This window comes from Callithrix jacchus, chromosome 21 (genome assembly GCF_049354715.1).
Source record: "Callithrix jacchus isolate 240 chromosome 21, calJac240_pri, whole genome shotgun sequence".
Lineage (NCBI taxonomy): Eukaryota > Metazoa > Chordata > Mammalia > Primates > Cebidae > Callithrix > Callithrix jacchus.
In genome coordinates, this window is record NC_133522.1 from 11,794,788 (window position 1) to 11,801,021 (window position 6,234).

Consider the following 6,234-nt stretch of genomic DNA (forward strand, 5'->3'; position numbering starts at 1 on the left):
TTGTAAAAATGTACCAAGTAGTATGCATAAGCATGATCAGCAACTGCCTTTTAGTAGATTTTGTACTATTGACATGTTTTTGTGTTCATAAATGGATGTGTGTGTGTGTGTGTGTATATATATATATATATATATATATATAGAGAGAGAGAGAGAGAGAGAGAGAGAGAGAGTGAGAGAGAGAGAGAGAGAGAGGTTTAAGCCATAGCCTTTATCATTGATACAGTATAAAACAAATAGGAAAATAGCATTTCCGTTACGCATTCCCTGAGAGATGGATGTTATTTTGTAATATGTTTTTTAAATGATCAATACAAATTCTCTGTAAAAATTCTTAGACCTCATCATTTATTTGAAAAGTCTTTGTTGCTGTCCCTGACCTGGGTAGAGTGGCATCTGGTTGGTGGTGCCCATCTCATATCAGCCGGGGACAAAGCCACACCTTGTTCATCCCAGCTCGGCTTTTGATCTGTGCCTATGTCTGGTTCATACATTGGACACATAGGAAAAATAAAAATTAAAATAAAAAGAAAAGTCTTTGTTGCACATCCATTTTGTGTTAGGTACCAGCTAAGTAATGGGCACAAAGACGGAAAGCAAACATGTAGTTTCTCTCCTGATGCAGCTGACAAACCAGTGTGAAAGTCAGACATTGACCATATAATCTCAGAGACATTTTATTTAATTTTCAACTTTGTATAATATGTATATATTTTTATTTTTTGGCTAAGCAAGTAGTATAAACAACAGTTGCAGGTATTTGAGTCCTCTCATGTATTTCAATCTGGATTGTTGAATATATTTGTGAATATATTATTCAGAAATAATTCTAGATGTAGAAATTTTACTCGATTTTTTTTTTTGAGGCAAGAGAAAGGAAATTTATCTTCTGGTAAAATTCCATTGCATTTTATATGCAATGAATAACAGTGGTGATACAATTAATGATAATAGCAACAACCAAAAAGAATGATGTATAATCTGCCTTTTAAAACCACTTTATTGAGATATGACTGATATACAAAAAGCTTTACATATTTAATGTATACAATTTGATGCACTTGAACATAAGTGTATAACGAGGAAACCAAGAACTGTGCCATAAACACATCCATCACCTCCGAAACTCTCCTCTTGCCTCTTATATTAGTGTTATTATTTTGTGATTAAAAACTTTTAGAAAAGATCTACCCTTGTAGAAAATTTTAACATATACAATATAGAATCATTAACTATAGTCACTATGTTCTACAGTAGAGCTCTAGAACTTACTCATCTTAAGTAACTGAAACTTTATACTCATTGACTCATCACTCCCTGGTACCCACCCCACCCCACCTCCCCTGCTCCATAGGCCCTGGCAACCACCTTTCTAATGCCTGCTTGCAGGAGCTTGACTTTGTTAGATTCCTCCAGTAAATTATATTCTTCAGTATTTTACTTCAGTGCATTGCTTATATTTCTTAGAATACTGTCCTCCTGTTTGCCCATGTTGTCACAAATGGCAGATTTTCCTTTGTTTCAAATCTTAAATAATATTCTGTTACATGTATATATCACAAATGTTTTATCCACTCATTTGTTGATGAAATTTTAAACTGTTTCCAAGTCTTGACCCCATACTCCGTAAACATGATCCAATTTTGTAAGAATCAAGTTGGGAAGAGCACTTATTTTGTCTTTTGGATTGAACTTTTTAGATTTATTCATTCTTCTCAAATGACACAATAATCCCATGAAAACTTCAGGTTTGTCATATGTGGAAAGATTAGTGCATTGCCTGTTAAGTGGACATTCAGAAGGTTGCCAATATCAATGCAGTTCCTCCTGCATGTCAGCTGTATTTGATTTACCTACCTGAATTACGAATATTTGTATGTGACCAGTATTCCAAAATGTTGAGAATAAAAGTACATTATACTCTAAAAATATAATTCTAGATATGTGAAACAATTATTCTTTAATTATCGTGATAACAGTATATACAAAAATCTTCTTTAAATTGATGATACTTACCAAAAATAAAGTTGCAATGGGACTGCTATGATATTTTGAAATCTTATGTTACATTTCTCCTTGTGGTTATGAAGGAAGACATTTCTCGGCATCACTTGCATTAAGGTTGAGGTTATACTACCGGGTCTGACAGTGTGATTGGAGAAAGTGATACATATTACTCTCAGGCTTCCCCTCAAAAACCCTATGCAAAATTTTCCATAGCACGCTGTTTACAAGGGAAGTGTCACAATATAAAACCCAGATACCTGAGTCAACACTTAGACAGCATCTTGACTCACATCTGATTTTGATGTGCTAGAAAAATAAATTTTACATGAATAAACTGAAATAATTTGTGTCACTTATTACCACAATAACAGAGTGCCCTAGTTCATTGTGACTAATCAACATTTGAAGCTTATTAGCCTTTAGTGTTATTGTTAATTATTTAGATAAAGATTCATTTTATTGTTTGATCCAAGGGGAAGAAAAAAGCTTTCTCAGTTATAAATATCAGATGCTAATTCTTAGCAATGTTTAACAACCTTGGCCTAATAATTTTTATTTGAACATACCATCAATATTTCTTAATTGTATCAAAATATTATTTAATTCCCTTAGTTTTAAAGGAATTAAATATCAAATATTTCTTGTAAAATAAACACATTTGTAAATATGACAAATTGTATTTTCTATTTCTTTATAATGAACAAGATTCTTTTTATGAAAGTTATCTTTACAATGAACAAGATAATTCTTTTATGAAAGTACGAACTATATCATAATGCAATGGCTACTAGTCTGGAGTCTGGAATGAGACCTACTGGGTTTCTTTCTCTGCTTAGTAACTTACAAGATACATAATTTTGGGAAATTTACTTAAAATCTACCAGGCTAGGTTAATTTGTATGATTATTTCAATAGTTTTATCCACCCCATTATAACCTTGTCTTTACTGGGACAGAAATAAGGTATGGTTTTGCTCTCCGCTTTATTGCTACCATAAATACAGGGTCTGGATTATAAGAAGCACACTCTGTACTCTTCAAATACTCTATAGGGCTTTGTGAAACTGAAGATTGAAATATTGTTAACACTGTTTCTGGTATACAACATTAATTAGAAACACATGGTATGTAAGTAAACTATAGGTAAGTTACAACTCTAGTTAAATGAATACTGCAAATGGAGAATCACACATATGTACTTGCTGATATATGTGGTTACTGTTCTTTTAAATCCAAATCACTTGTAAGAGTGCCTGTTCTTTGACAGCCCAACTTGAATTTACAGGAGCTTCTTGAGATTTTCCATTTCTGGGATACTATAGTCTGAACAAATTATCATTAATATGCCATATGCAGTTAATCCAATGCCATAAATATGTCCATCATTAATATTAAACTGAACAGAGGTCATTTATATATAATTTTTTTAGCCGAGAGGAATATACATTATCAAGGCATAACAAGACTAAGGATAGAACATGAGTATTTTTGTCCAGATTTGTTAGTGATCTTATGTCTTGTAACACTTTATCTCTCTGTGCTGTGCTTTTGATCAAGAAAAATGCCGCCAGTAAAGAGCTTATAGTAGTTATGAATGATTTCTCACATCAGGTTGACCTCCTTTATTTGTGCTTGGCACAGAATTTTCTATGAAAGTTACAGCTGTGCTGCATCTGATCACCAAGTAGAATTGGCCTATGAAACCCTAATCACGCTGATCCTGCCTCCCAGTACTGCTTCCAATATAATGTTAGTGCAAATACGTTGAAAAATGTACATTCCTTTCCATGAACTTCATCATTTTACTCTGTTTTGTAGTTTTCTTGAGCATTTAAGCAAATCGTCTTTTTCATTTTGGGAAGTAATACTAACACAGAAAATTCTCAATGCCAGCAATTGTTAAATATAAACATAAAAGAACTACATTTATCATAAAGTAGAAATTATTTTAATTCACTGACATAAAAAGTACAAGATATATCTTCTTCCCTAATAAAGTATAATAGAATTAATTTTTTATTTGTTAATTCTGTTCCCAAAACAGCTGAAGAAGAGGTATAACAATAATTAAGAAAAGATGTATTAATTAACAAGAAATTTACTCAGAATTAAATGTGATCAGTTTTAACCAACTTTTAACTTTACCCTCAAGCTTGGTGGAACCTGTTCCCTTCAGTGTTCAACTTGACACACACACTATACACTAAAGATAGGGAAGGAGTTTCACTACCCATTTATCATTTTTACAGTCCAATATTTCTGTCGAGTGCCTAACCTCCATAGTGAGAGGCACTGCACAGAAACATAGATCAGTGCCACAGACAGGAATATGACCCAAGAATACCAGCCAGATTAGCTCTGGTTTGCTGTTTTGTTTTGTTTTTATAATTTTTACCTAACACAACACTTTTTTTTTCTACAAAATATTATCTCTTTATTTTTACTAAATAAAACTCGATTGTTACAAAATATAATTCATGGTTTTGTGTATGATGAAAATAACGTCTATAAAAGACAAAAATAAAACCACAAAATTTGAAAAAATAACACATTAAGTTTATATTTTTGTCACTGTTGCTTATCAGAACAAAGAAGCCACAAAAAGAGTTACCATTTATGGACTTGCTAAAAATGTCCAGTAGGAAAGATGCCTATCAAGCTTGAAAATAATTTCTTCTTCACATAGTACAAAGGGAAAATAAAAATAGTACCAGTTCCACAAAATTAAATATAGAAATAAATTGGCAGAAGAGTTTATAATAGTTACTGATACGTTATGTGAGGCAATAAATTAACAAATATGACTCCCTGACTAATATTCTGTTTTTCCTTGGATTCCTGTCTACTAAGGAAATAATCTTAATTTTGGAGGCTAGAAAGATTCTGAATGGTGAGACAGTTATTTCTAAGTTCTCATCTATTTTGACAAAACTTTGACACAGTTAATATTGTACTTTTATTTAAACTCCCTCAATACTTGATGCCCAGGGAAATATTGTATCAATAGCTGAGCTCTGAGAACATTTCTAAGTCTCCTTTACCCTTTATTCCGCATCCCTCTGACCACACAATTTTGGAGTTTCTAAGTACTCTGTCCTCTGCATTATCTCCACACACAATCATTGACACTATGGTCTTTATAAATTCCAGGGTCTAAATGTATTCAATAGAACAGGTTTCTTTTTTCCAAAATGCAGTACCCTTTATATTAGTGGATTATTAAATTGGTTTTATAAATTAAGACAAGCATATTTTAATAAGTTAATATAAATTACTTAAAAATAAAGCACAAAAATAGTTTAATTGAATAATTGGACATCAAAGAATTTATTTTCATTTTTTTGCTTCAAAGTATATAAAAAGTTGACAAGATAGAAAACATTGTTTGAAAATCATAAATCTGATAAAGGCCTAGTATCCAAAATATATATAAAAAATCTTTACAAAAAATGTCAAGTGACCTAATTAAAATGGGGAAAATATTTAAATAAACATTTTTCTTTGAATAAAAGATATATTAGTGGGCAATGAGCACACAAAAATTTGCTCAACGTTATTAGTCATTAAAGAATGCAAATTAAAGCCACAGTGAGATACTACTTTTTTTTCCACAAATGGGAATATAATTAAAAAGATAGAAAACAACAAGTATTGATAAGCATGTGGGAATTGGAACATACATACATTGCTGGTAGGAATGTAAAATGATGCCATTGTTGTGCACAATTTTGCAGTTCCACAAAAGACAAACAGAGGTACTATAAGGCCCATCAATTCTACTCTTAAGTATATGCCAAGGCAAATTAGAATATTAATTCATGCACAAATATGTAAACAAATGTTTACAGCAGCTTTATTCATAATGGCCAAAAAGTGAAAATAATGTCCATCAATTGATGATTGCATAGACAATGTGGTATATCCATACAATAGAATATTATTTAGACAAAAAAAGGAATAAATACCTGCTAGAAAATGGATGTGTCTTGAAAACAGTATGTTAAGTGAAAGCCAATAGAAGAGACATGTATAATTCCACTAATATGAAATGCTGAAAATAAGCAAATCCACAGAGATACATCAAAGATTAATAGTACACAGACACTGTAGAAAGAGTGGAATAAACAGTGATAACAAATAGGGACTGGGTCTCTCTATCAAGCTAATAAAAGTATTCTAAGATTATATTGCGCTGGTGGTCAAACAACTTTTTGAATATAGGCACACC

General features: G+C 31.6%; 1 non-coding gene across 1 annotated transcript; it reads left to right on the top strand.

The window, feature by feature from the left end:
- Nucleotides 1–370: 370 nt before the first annotated feature.
- LOC118150006 (small nucleolar RNA SNORA48) lies at nt 371–505 on the top strand. The gene has a single exon (XR_004737775.2). It is a non-coding gene; the product is annotated as a small nucleolar RNA SNORA48 (small nucleolar RNA).
- Nucleotides 506–6,234: the final 5,729 nt, after the last annotated feature.